Genomic DNA, 14472 nt, shown 5'->3' on the forward strand with positions numbered 1-14472 from the left:
TCAGCAGGATCACATGACATGTCACTGAATATTGGCTCTATTATTTCTTTGAATTTTGAGATAGATTTTTCAGATATTGTCCTTTTCATTATAACTTTATTTTGTGGGACTGGATGATCTTTAAGAATAAACTGAAAGGTAATTAGGAAATGATCTGACAATATAGGGGTTTGAGGGAGGACAATGAGGTCACTAATCTCTGTTCCATACGTTAGGACAAGATCCAGAGTGTTCTTGTGAGTGTGAGTCGGTTTATTTACATTCTGAGTGAAACCAATGCTGTCTAACAAGGCGCTGAAGGCATTACTGAGAGCGTCATCACTCATGTTCACGTGGATATTAAAGTCTCCAACTATAACTATTTTATCCCAGGCTAACACTAAGTTTGATATAAAGTCAGAAAACTCTGTTAAAAACTATGAACAAAACTCCTTTTAGGTTTTTCATATTTGGACATGTGATCGACAGCATGAGGCTTTCAAATGAGTGAAATGCATTGTTAGTTTTAGGGCTCATGAGTAGGCTTGAGTGTGAGATCACTGCCACACCACCACCTCGGCCTGTGCTCCTGGCGGTCTCAAAGTTAACATGGGTGGGTGGGGTGGACTCATTTAGTCTGACGTAGTCGTCTTGTTGAAGCCACGTTTCAGTTAGAGCTAGAAGATCTATGTTATAGTCACTAATTAATTCATTAACTAAGAGCGATTTGGAGGAAATTGCTCTAAGGTTTAGCAGTCCACATTTTACGTGTTTATTCATTTGTGTATTTGTGTCATTTGTGATTGTTATTTTCCTTAAGTTATTTGGTCTGACGCCTGAAATATTTTTTCTGAGATGTGACTTTTTGGCATTATTTGTACGAGGGACACGAGGGACACGAGGGACACACACAGTCTCTATCTGTCTTGAATCTGAACACTTCACAGGTAACAGAACGGGCGAGAGTTCAGCGACAGAGGAGCGTCTTGAACTGCTGCTCTGCACCTGGGGCTCATCCCTAGATGGTCACTTAACACGACTAAGACTATCGGTCAAATTCCGAACTAATAGGGATGTACCCTCCGAAGTCGGATGGATGCCATCCCTGCGTATGAGCCCGGGCTTTCCCCAAAACGCACTCCAGTTATCAATAAAGACAACGTTGTTTTGAGGGCACCATCTGGATAACCAGTTGTTGAATGCTGAGAGACGGCTGTACAATTCAGCATTGATCCGATTGGGCAGGGGACCAGAAAATATTACAGTGTCTGACATCGACTTCGCTAGGTCACACACCGCGGCTACTTGAACTTTGAGCACCTCTGATTGTCTCCGACGGGCGTCGTTACCGCCTGCGTGAACCACGACTCGCCGGAAACGGGTCCTACTCTGCTTTAAGATCCTAAGGTTTCCTTCGATGTCACCCATTCTGGCCCCCGGGTAACACCTAACGCTAGCAGCTGGCAGCTTCACGTCTCTAACAATAGAACTCCCGATTACAAGAGTTTCTCTCGTGTGTTCAGCGGGCGTGTGGTCGCTGAGGGGAGAAAACCTATTATAGACGTGAAGCTCACGCTGCTCTGAGGTTCGGCGTTTAGCGCCTTGTCCCCTCCGAACTGTCACAAAATGGTCCCTATTCTGTTCCTGGTCTGGTCCCGGCTGCACGGGAGACGCTGAGGGGCTGAGCTCGGCCTTACTGCTACTGCTAATGCTAATGCTACGCCCTGCAGCGCGGTCCGGTAGCCCTCGCGCTAAAACCGAACTATAACTGGACTTAAGCTCCTCTAAACAGCGGATCCGCGCTTCTAACTCCGTAACCCTGGCCTCCAAAACTACCACTACACTGCACTTCACGCACCTATCATCAGAGAAGGAGCCAGGGTTCTGACTCGACATATGACAGCTCAAACAGGTAAAGGTAGATCCAGCCATGACGCTAGCGGCTAGGCTACGCTAGGCTAGTTCAGGCTGGAACTAGAAAGTGAGGAGGGCTTTTTTCTTGAAGGTCGGCGTTGAGTATTATCACACTACAAATACTGACAGTGGGGAAAAGCCTGGAACTTTACAAGGTCAAAATGCCTTTAATACACTCCATGGACACGTGACTGTTTTCCCCCCGTGGACTTGTATTCACTGTGGACACAAAGCACACACGCTGTCACAGAACGGGCTTCAAGCTGCTGCATCTGTCCCGATAAGAAGAAATGTAACTCCCAAACCAAATCAAATGTTTGCATTAAGACAAAAAATACTGCCCTCAAAGATCAAAGCCGCACACTGCTGCTGTGGAGATTGTAACTTCAGTCGCCGCCGCAGATATCGGCCCATTTCATGCAGAAAAGGCTGGAAAATTCAGACTCCAGGCGAGAATGTCACAGAACTGAGGGTTTTTAATAAGCCGGTGCTGCAATAGTGTATTTGCCTATTTTATCATAGCAAATATTATGGAGTTGATGCTAGATGTGTTAGAACCTGCTTCATATTTCCTTTTATATAGCAATGATATTATAAGAAAAAAGCTAGCAACAGGCTTCTGACACTATTATAAAAGTCAAAGTTATAAAGTTATGATTGTATTATTTATTGCTGACATTTAGTAATGGGATGAAATGTGAAGAAACAAAATCAATAGCCTCCGTCAAACTCCATTTTGACCACAATACAGTCTATTGTTGTCGAAATGAAAAGAAAAGCCTTTCAAACACTAGGAGCACATGACCAATTATACCAATGATTCTTTCCAGTGGTTATTTCTCACTTGATCTTTATGAGTGCTGACCTCTGAGCATTTCAGATTTAAGTGAACAATCACTATAACTATTGTTTGGTTAACATTATATGAATGCATCTGTAATATGTATATACTAACATTGTTTTATGTGCTAACCAGTCAGATCCAGATTGAGCTGAATACGTTTAAATCTTTGATAAAATGTCATAACTTTAATTCTATATCTCAGATGCTTGAATATAGATGAAGCACTCTATTTATTTTTAGCTTTTCTGGCCCAAAGGCTTTACTGGACAGCTGTAGCATTAACAGTGAAGTGAGGGTTGGCAGTCAGTTGAGACCGGGATGTGAACCCACTAAAACCACAAAACCACCGGCGAGCGCTTGTACTCTATTATTCTAACAAGGACAAACCACCTGTGGAGCAGCAACTCTACTCTGAGCCCACACGGCGGCTGAGCAATGAGCGCTATCTTCAAACCCACCACCAGCTCAGTCGGTACAAATACTCTGACAAGTGAGACACTGCCTAACATTTGATAAATCAGGCCATTACAATCCCCTTTAAGGTACTTGGACAAACAACTCGATAACAGCTGAACGAAGTTGAATGGGCCTGTCCGTGATGGACAATCTCGATTTGGGTGAGCCACATCACTGTGACCTGATCCAAACATAGTAGTTTTAATGAGCTGTCTGTCTCCGAGTCCATTCCACTTTAATAAACTCATCAATCTCTCTCTGCGGCTTCGGACCAAAGCAGATCAGACCAGCTCACAACAGACACGCCTATTGATAAATCATCTAATTGAAGTCTGTGAAGAGGCTGTTTACGGCATTAAACTTCTGCAACTTCTCACTTTTCTATTTGGTGTTGCATTTACACTCATTATGCACTTAACTGGAGATTGTCGGCAGGTCACGTGTCGTCAGCTTCAAGGGGATTGTCCAGCAGCCCACTCAAAAATGCCCTTCTGAGGGACTTATGGTAAGGTTGTCAGCGACGGTCTCATCAAACAGCTAAAAAGGCTCTGGGTTCCAATCCATGCAAGTCTCTATGTGCATTTGATCAATAAAGTGCTTCGTTTGACACTTAAAGATGCTGTACGGCGCATTATTCCATCTCTCACACTCGCTTTTGCAGTCACAGCTGCCCTGACTCCGACTGCACACGACCACACCGTGTACTGTTCCAAGTTTGGCTGGGTGTAAGTGACGATACGTTCTTTGAATACAGGGAGAAATACAGGAAATTGTCAAATACTCATTCATTAATTCAAAATGTGTTAATTTATTGTGTTACAAATCCACAAAATCTATAAAAAACATTGTAAGTGACGTAGTAGGAGCAGAAAGCAGCACTGCCAGAGTCTCTAAGCGTTAATGCACTGCCATCAACACTCACTATTGACACAGGGACATGTGCAATGGGATTAAGTTAAACAGTCAATCTGAAAGTATGTGAAAGAACACGTTTGGGGTTCTGGGCTGTCGCAGGTTTGTCAGATAATAGGCCATTCAGCTCATTCAGGCAACTCATCCCCACCATTTATCATCTCTTAGCAGTTGTCAACATTAACTGTGACTAGTAACCAAATAGAAATACCAAAAAAAGACACGTGAAACTCTTTTTAAAGAACATTAATACTTCATTTGGAGGGAAATATTTGTTATAGTCTTTCATCAGTCACGTGGCATTCAGGGATAATAGATATACGCACAAGAAACACATTTTTTTGACAGTTTAAACACTGTTGTTGTTTTCAGTTAATAACTACTGTGCAAATTAGACACGTTATTTTATAGTACCGCATTTTTTCATAGTTATACTTATATTTATACTTCTATACTTATACTCCGGAGTGACTTATATGTGATATTATTTGTTTTTTTTTTACACTTTCATTCTCCAGTGCAACTTATACATGTTTTTTTCTTCTCTATTATGCATTTTTTGGCTGGTGCGACTTATAATCCGGTGCAATTTATAGTCCGGAAAATACGGTATTCGCACAAGAAACACCATTTTATGACCGTTTAAGCACTGTTATTGTTTTCAGTTAATAACTACTGTGCAAATTAGACACATTATTTTATAGTATGTATGCTATAGGCAACAATTTATAACAACGTGCAACCAGGAAGTAAAATGATAAACGTCATCAAATCTGCGAAACTTGGTAAAAAAAACTACGTAAGGTTTTTGGCAAATCTAAAACGTAATAATGTCACGTTAACTTTCCTCTGCAACCTCACGCCCCGAGCACTCAACTAACTCTCCACAAACTTTGCGCAACCTTTTGTCTCCGCGAAAGACATTCCGATAGTCGCTTTGAGGCGCTCTTTAAAACGTGTCACAGCAGCTTTACCTCTGTGTAAAGATTAAACACAAATGCGCCTCCTTGAGCGGGATATCTCCGGAGCGCAGAGAGTCATGAGCCGGCCGCGGCGCACACACACGAGCGGAAACCCGATCTGGCTTTTGTCGTGGTGGGTAAAGTGGCGGTCGCTGACAGGGCTGACATTTAGCCGGGCTGTCAACACCCAGAACAGAAACACCAAGCTGTTTTAGACACTGAGAGTCTATAAGCCCACGGCGAGGCCAGGTGGATGTACACACCAGTCTATACTATCATGACGAGGGCTTTGGGCTCGGAATTATACAAATCGGCGGTTCGATTCCAGCTCTGCCTAGTGTGTGTTAGCATTGTGTCGTCGGGCAAGACACTTAGCACCACCTTAGCTTGTATACGATGTGCAATGGTGGGTACTTTAAGTCTCCAATGACGTGTACATAATGAAGTGCTAAACATTTGAAGCGTTGCCATTTGCATTTGTTGTGTTGTAAATAGCTTCCGAGTCCAAGTGAAGTCTTTTTTTTTTTAATACAGACTTGTCAAATTTCTGCAATTTATATGATTTTTTTGCTACTAAAAGTGGGGAGGGACATGTTCCAGTTTGTCCCTGTTCGATACACTGAAAGTACATCTAATTATCAACGGAATTTTGTCTTAGGATGAACGGCAAGTTGTCCCAAGACACAGGACTCACTGGTCTAAAATGAGCCCCAAGTCTTAGTCCATTTGATCAAGACAAGTCTCAAGTCATCAAAATTGTAGTCGTGGTATTAAACTACAGGCCTAGATCATAGTATTTTACATTTTGCTCGACATAAACTGCAATATTGATGTAAAACAGCTTAATAGTCGAAACTGGTTCATTGACTTCCTCTTGATCATGGCATTATACCTTAAAAAAGCAGCATCTTTTCATGTTCGTGTTCAAAACTTAACCTTACACATGCCTGACCCTGAATGTGAATATCTGAAATAAATGCAAATAAGTACAGAGCGGTGAAAACGCACTCAAGCCTCAGATGCAGGACAACAAAGTATCACTCAAACTCAAACTAACGATCCCCCCTTGCTGGTTCTCAGAGTTTGTGGATTCCGTTGTGACTCGAAAGACATCCAGCAAACAAAATCACTCCGCAACAAGCTCACCACGGCAACCACAACCACAATAAAAGTGAGAAGTGTTTGCCAGTTTCCCCCCCCCCGTCGCCTTCTTCGCACGACGAAACCCGATCTCCCGCGCAACCTCGGCCGTCGTTGCACCTCCGCCGCAGCTCGGCGATGTCCAGCGACACTTTGGACCTCCAGCTCGTTGCCAGCAGGTTATACGCGGCCCGGCTCCAGTTTCCTAATTGATGTCTCGACGTATTTATCATCCCCCGCGTGTCAGAGCTGGTCGGGGAGTCTTTCACTAAGTCCGCGCTCGGAGTGATTAAGTGGCCCTCTTCACTTTCTCCAGCGCTTTAAGAGGCCATCTTTTCAAACTCGAGCGCCAAATAGATTTCATTCTGACCGATGACAGACGAAAAAGAGAGAGTTAGAAATGGATTTACTTGAACTGTCCAAGGTCCTGTGACTCTTTTTCTGGAGGTAAAACTTAAGCGTGGACGTTCTAGAATCTATGAGCTTTTCACCGTGACGTTTTCCCAAACAAAGTGGCCACTCCGGTGTGGAATTTGACATGAGCGATAACCTCTTGGTCTCCTCCCAACAAAGCGCCTTTTTCTCAGACTCAGTGAGCCATGGACACTTGGGTTTGTATTATGAGCCCCTCAGCGATCCCCCCTCAGGGTTAATGACGCATACTGTTGACGCTGTAAACAGGCAATGTCAGCGAAGGTGACGGAGAAACGGACACTTGTAAATGGCATCGGCGGACGTTACGATATTGTAGACGCGGCGGTTGCTGGGTTTTAAGACGCAGTGTGCAATAGCGAAGGCGAGGTACGGCGTTTTTTTTATTCGCAGAGCACAAATCACACGTAAAGTGATTCAAAGGGCTTCGGCGGACGGGAAAACGATGCGTCAAAATCGCAGTGAGCAGTCCAATTCATACTTTCATACAACGTCTTGGTTATTTCTAGCTCCTTATGCCTTGGTTGTGTGATCGAGGTGAGTTAGACTAACATGTCGGTGGTGCAGTGGTTAGGATACACTGCCACTAAGCGAGAAGGTAACAGGTTCAAATCTCAGAAGGAATGGGGTCTTTCTTGAACTTGTTCCCCCCGCGCCGGAGGGCGCGGGGGGGCTGGTGGGCTCGCTCGGAGCTAGCTCACGTCACAACAACACAACGAACGCAACGAAAAACGCTCAAATCCAGCCGAAAAAAGTCAAAAACAGTTGAATTAAAAAACTATTCCAGCGCGTGTCCCTATCGTACAGTAAAATAGAAAAAATATACTAACTATATTTACAAAATATAGGAGATAAAGCACAATAAGTGTGAGAGAGAAGAGAGAGCGTTTACACCGGGCTGCCAGCTGTGAAAACGTTGCACTTTGCCGCCAGCTAGAGCCAAAAATGTTCTCTTGTTATAAGTATTGGGTAAATGGGATTTCTAACGTGCGCATGGTAATTTGTCTCACGCTCGGACTGACACCTGCAAGAATGCTATTGATATGCACCTTTTTTATTCTTGGTTTTTGAGTGGTCCATTCTATTCTCCTTGTATTTTCCCACACAGCCGAGCAGAAAGGAAGTGTTTCAGCTGGTCGGGCCTCTCATCATATCTACAGTGTTAGTCCTGTGCGTTGAGGTCCTCGAACAGAGACTTCTTGAGGAATAAACTGTTTTTATTTCTGTATATGACTGTTTTTACTGTATTCTCCCTATACTTTTCTTAATTTGTTGTCTGTTTGAATTGAAATGACTGTGTATTGTGTTCTAACCACTGTAACGGAGGATACATATCATCCGAGGAGCGTAAAGCATCCAAAAACTGTAACGTTACTTCAAATAACATTACTCAAGTGAAAATACAAAGCACTGGTCCAAGAAATGATGATTAAAGTCGGAGGGAATAAGTATTTGTGGAAACTATTACTCGAGTGAGAATAATTTGGTGGTATAAATTATTTGGTATTATATGAGTAACAATGCAGAGGAAAAACTATAGAATTCACAAGGTTTTTCGTCTCTTGTGTTTCTCCCAACCTGAAACACTGTGGTATCCATGGTGACACAACACTAAAGGGTCTCATATGCATTCGACGGCCTTCTAATCTACTCCCGTGAAGCCTCTCCTGTCCCTTCACCTGTGAGAACGTCAAAACAGCAGATTGCAGACAAGCCGAGCGGCCTCATCTGATGGAGGACACCGTTCCCACGGCTCCTGTCTCCAGCCGGGCCCCCAAACTCCTCACAGTCTATCAAAACAACCAGCGTGTGTGGCTCCAGCTGTTTCCAAAGCAAGGTGCCCTCTGCGTCGTGAAGACTGGGAATATGTGCGCGCCGCAGTGTGAGTGTGAGTGTGTGAGGAGCCGAGGAGACAAAAGGCTGAGATGAGAGTGTTATCTGAGTTCTGCTTGAGTGGCAGACACAGACAGAGCAGAGTCGGGGCTTTTTTTGCTGTGTTCCTGAACCGCAAACCCACGTTGTCACATCGGGCATCGGGGGGTTTGTGTGTGGTTTGTGTCCTAGTTTAATTATTAGTCTTGGTCTGGATTGGTTTCATGTTTGAAAGCCCTCCTGGTTTAGAATCCAGATTTACTGCTAGACTTGTTTTAGACCTGATGAATTCTTGATTAAACCTGGTTTAGTCCTAGATTAAATCTGACTTTAATATCCCTATAGCCTTAGGTTAGTTTGGTTCAAGCTTTAAAACCTGCTTAGTTAAACCAGGCTTTATTTCAACATTGTTTTTTTATTTGTTACTAAAAGGTTGTGTTTGATGTAACATTATGTTCATCACTTTGTAAAAAGACTTTGAATAAGTACATGATCACACCAGTATAATGATAATTAAATGAATGTCAGGATACCAGTGCGAGATAGGGCCATCACCCATAGCTGCAGCTGCAGTTTAGCCTCACGTCACTTTCTTTCCTGGCACTTTGTCTGCAAAAGTAACTCTTCATTTCATTATCTGCTTTTGGGCCGAGCGGAAATCCATTTTAGACTTTAATTAAACACTTCAATCGTGCCTGTTCGAATATAGTCAGTGCTATTTCAGATATCTGGCTTCTACCTAAATGAAACACTGCTGCTGAAGATGAAATTTATATTAAGTAAACATTATTAAAAGCCTTTCTTACTCACAATGCGTGTGTGTTATTGTATTAGCTTAAGTGTGACAGGCAAAAGTCGGCGGCGCTCATTTGTTTTGCGTAAATGCAGCGGTGGAATGGACTCATAATGCAAAGACATAAGTTTTAATTAGCAGGCAATGGTGCACTTGGTAATTAAAACAGATTGTTGGAACAAATGTCACTGCCTGCTGTTGTGGCATAGTTAGCCGCCACACAAACATATGCCTTATTAATGACAATAAAACAATATTCGCTGCACATCCATCAATTTCAGAGCCAACAACTGGTTTACGTCTGCATTGGAGATTGAAAAAAAAGCGTTTTCATAACCGTTTGTGTGAGAAATGACAGGATAAACCTTTATAATACTCATCGTAATACTTCGTTTACACCAGATGCCCTTCCCGTGATGTTTTGTGATTGGAGAGACCAGGAGAAAGAAGCAGATATCCACCATGTCGTGTAATGAAGTATTAATGGATATCTCGACTTTAGTAATCACATTTTAATTGAGATTCAGTCATTTGTAATCGTGAACGCTTTCTGCCCTTTTAGTGACGAGATCTGCAGTAAAAGTACGTGGTTTGGGTGTTTGAGTTCGGGCTTTAACGGAGGAAATTTGCCCGTAGTAAAAGTCTGTATTGTTTCTGTTCAGAGAAGCTGCAGGTAAGAAAACAGATTAAATCTATAGATATTGATTTGAAACTAAATGTAAGAAGAAAATGTGTTACGGGTTTTTCATCATGTAATGTTTTCAAGTAGAAATGAGTTATTTTCTGTGTAAAAACGGACAAAATTGCACTTATTTGAGACATTTAAACCTGAAAAATGGACAGAACCTGGTTTAAAGTTCATGTTGTACACATGTCAGTCACAAAAGATTCACAGAGTTGGATATCTTATTTTGTGAGTAGACGAGATCTGACTGAAATATGGCCTAAAATGTCAAATTTTGCATAATGTTTTATACTTCAAAACTTAAACTTACCAAACATTTATACTTCAAACACTTTTTATACTTCAAAAAAATTTTATAGACAGATGTCCACAATTTCAGAGTTTTGTGAGTGTAGGTGCTAGTTTAAGGGCTGATCTTTATGTTTCTATGGACAGGTTTTTAAATTTTTCACACGTAGAGATGGATTTAAAGACTTTGATTGAAGTTTGGATCAGACGTTTCTCACTCTGGGCCTCAGTACCGATGACTAAAACTCACTTTCGTCCTGGTCGAGTTGAAAAATATTTCCTGCCTCCCAGGATTTAATGTCTAAGATAACGCAGTGCAAATCATCATACATAAACAAAGAGAACCCACATCCTCAGCGCTGCTACTTTCACTTTTCCCTCCCAAATCTTTAGCTCAGCTCCAGTGTCTCTAATCTGAGACTTCACCTTGTCTGAACTCTTCTTTAGCTCATTTTTGCGAATAAGCGACATTTCAAAGTATAATGACTGATTTTGTTTTGACATAATACATTCTTTACACAATAAAACATTAAAACCGCTTCGGAAACAAATGTCTCCTGCTCTGTCGGGAAACTCGACTGATGAAGTGGCACGACAATTTCGCTGACGTGCATTTAATCACAGCCACAATCGCACCTCCAGTCGTCATTAATATTTCCTCGGTCAAATTAGTGCAAACAAAACGCTTCCTTCCTCTCAGGGATCATAGCATATTTTATCCGTTTAGCATCCGAATGGCTTGAGCGCCTTCGTTAGCAGTGGGAGGAGGAGGAGGAGGGGGAGGGGAAGGGGGAGGGACTTGTCATATCCAATCAACGTATCGCGCGTTTCCAGGATCCACAGGAGTTGGAGCGAAGTTGCGAATCGGCCGCGGGACTTTATCCACAGCCCAGGGAGTTTAAAAAGTGAGCTTGATGGTGACGAAGTGAGACAGTGGTGACAGGAGCCGGATTTGACACCGCGGGACCTTCCATTCTTTTCCCTGCAGTGTTTATTACTCACTGTTCATCGTGCGCACAAAGCACCAAGAGGTCGTCTCGCTCCTCCTCCCTCCTCCATCCTCCATTCTCCCTGCTCCATCCTTCCCATCCTCCATTCTCCCTGCTCCATCCTTCCCATCCTCCATTCTCCCTGCTCCATCCGTCCCATCCTCCATCCATCCTTCCCATCTTCCATTCTCCATCCTTCCATCCTCCATTCTCCATCCTTCCCATCCTCCATCCATCCTTCCCATCCTCCATCCATCCTTCCCATCCTCCATTCTCCATCCTTCCATCCTCCATTCTCCATCCATCCCATCCTCCATCCATCCTCCCCATCCTCCATCCTTTCCATCTTCCATCCTCCATCCATCCTTCCCATCCCCCATCCTCAATCCTTCCCATCCTCCATCCTTCCCATCCCCCATCCTCAATCCTTCCCATCCTCCATCCTTCCCATCCCCCATCCTCAATCCTTCCCATCCTCCATCCTTCCCATCTTCCATCCTCCATCCTTCCCATCTTCCATCCTCCATACATCCTTCCCATCCCCCATCCTCAATCCTTCCCATCCTCCACCCTTACCATCTTCCATCCTCCATCCATCCTTCCCATCCCCCATCTTCAATCCTTCCCATCTTCCATCCTCCATGCGCCATCCTTCCCATCCTCCATCCATCCTTCCCATCCTCCATTCTCCATCCTTCCATCCTCCATTCTCCATCCTTCCCATCCTCCATCCATCCTTCCCATTCTCTATCCTTCCCATCCTCCATCCTCTATCCTTCCCATACTCCATCCTTCCCATCCTCCACCCTTCCCAGCTTCCATCCTCCATCCAACCTTCCCATCCCCCATCCTCAATCCTTCCCATTCTCCAACCTTCCCATCTTCGATCCTCCATCCATCCTTCCCATCCCCCATCCTCAATCCTTACCATCCTCCATCCTCCATCCTTCCCCTCCTCCATCCTCCTTCCTTACCATCCTTTTGAATTATAACCTGTAATCATCACGGCTCATATCTGGGCACAATAAAAGTGAATCAGGTTGGGAGGAGAGTTGGGAGGAGAGTTGGGAGGAGAGTTCAAATCAAATCAATTTATTTTTGTAAGGCCCAAAATCACAACAACAGTTGCCTCTGAGGGCCACAGGGAGAGTTGGGAAGCGACCGGTTTGTGGCGAGATAGGAGAGGATTTATCAACAGAGAAGTTTTGCCAGATTTTATTAAAATTGATCATAATTGGAACTGCAGCGATGTGAGAAGCAGTCGAGGCCTATAACATGGCAGCAAAGTTATGTGCGAATCGATTGTGTTGGAGAATATTTTAAATAGTACAAAAACAAAAATGGTCATAGTCGTATTTTGCTCATCGTAATCATTATCTTGACTACACAGACTTTTTGTTTTTATAACAAATACAGCGGTATTATTAAATCTAATTGTTAAAAAAGCAAAAACTAATCCTGATTTTCATTAACAATACACTTTATTCACGAATGTTCTCGATCTAAAAGCCTTCAGTCAACCTTTATTTGGTTTAAAAAGCATTTCAAACACCTCAATGTGCAATAGAAATCAATCATGCTTGGTTACTAAAATAATAAATTGTTAGTTACAGTTACAAATCGATACTTACTGCATCTTAAATTGTACAATCACGGGGCGAATATTCGACTTAACAAACTGAAGATCTGCGTTTTAGTATTGCTCATTAACACCACGGACATTTCAGTTGGATATAATGTTTTTAATGAATAATTAGCAGTATTGTAAATGATGAGCTGTATATGTTATTCATATTTGTAAATGGGTATTGGCATTCTTGATCATTGGAATTGATGGAATCTAATCAAACATGAAAAACTAGTAATATATGTCCCTAATGACAGGAATTACATAGGTTTAAACAACTCATACTAAATAAATAAAAGAAATAAAAGAAAATACATAAAAAGAGAGAAAGAAAATAAGTAGAATAAATTAAATAAATTTAATAAATTAATAAATTACTAACTAACTAAACTAACATTTTGACAGTTTGTTAACAAGGTATATCATGTTTTTTTCCACATTAAAGGCTGATTTGGGCCTGTGGAAATCTAAATATTTCCAGATTACGATGACGTTAACGATGAAAAAGTGAGGACATTAACAATAAGACGTGCCACAGAGGAAAGAAGCTGTAAAAGCGGGTTATGTTTGGTGGCAGGTGCGTGTGCGCAGTCAGGGAAAGAACTGTTATTTACTGCAGGGCAAGTCAAGTGTGCTCCAAGACAATGTGAACAATGTCACTCCACTATTTTAGTCTCACTGCAGAGTCTGTGGGCTGTAAAATAGACTATGTTTTATATGGGAGCCATATATATATATATATATATATATATATATATATATATATATATATATATATATATATATATATATATATATATATATATATATATATTCACGCTGAAGAGTGAACATAGAACGGTGTCTGGGTAAAGACAGTTAAGACCAGTGAAGCCCGGGGCCCATGGTGAGGGCCGAGAGCACCCGAGGGCCGCACCACCATTATAATGTTACTTCATGGTAATTTCATAACTGTGACTTGGCTCGTCTAACTTAAGCCATTTTGTTCAAAAAAATATAGTTATATGACACGGCCTTTATTTTGTTTCCACCAGTAATAATGTTAAAAAAAAACATAAAAACATATGCACTTTGAAGAAAATCATATGAATGAGAAGCTATAGCAATAAGAATAAAACAAAAACATTTTGATTAAGAACACGTTTTATAAAGTTGTTATCATAGTTTAAAGGCCATTTTCTGTCGGATCTAGAGTTAAATATTATTAGAGCCCAATTGGTTTTGTTCTTTTCATTCCTAAAACAGTAGAAGTTACAATTTGTAAGTGTTTTTTACAAAGTGACGTCTCTCTAACAGTCTAAAGTCGGTCCGCGAGCTCTACCGTGTGGCTTCTCAGGGTTACTGCGACACCAGCAGCGTTTATTGTTGCTAGGCAACAACCCCAGTCTGAAGTACACATAAAGAGGCTGCTGTGAACTACAGTTTTACATCGAGCTCCTGGTTTGAGGTGATGACGTAACCAAAACGAACGCGTGGAATAAAGTTTAAGGATTAAACTGTTACATTGAGGTGAAAGTTGGATACCAACCGCCATGAAACAACAACAACTAATTTGAGTACTCTGACGCGTTACCAGCTC

This window comes from Eucyclogobius newberryi, unplaced genomic scaffold (assembly GCF_026437365.1).
Source record: "Eucyclogobius newberryi isolate DKJ021-1_F unplaced genomic scaffold, fEucNew1.0.hap1 SCAF_9, whole genome shotgun sequence".
NCBI lineage: Eukaryota > Metazoa > Chordata > Actinopteri > Gobiiformes > Gobiidae > Eucyclogobius > Eucyclogobius newberryi.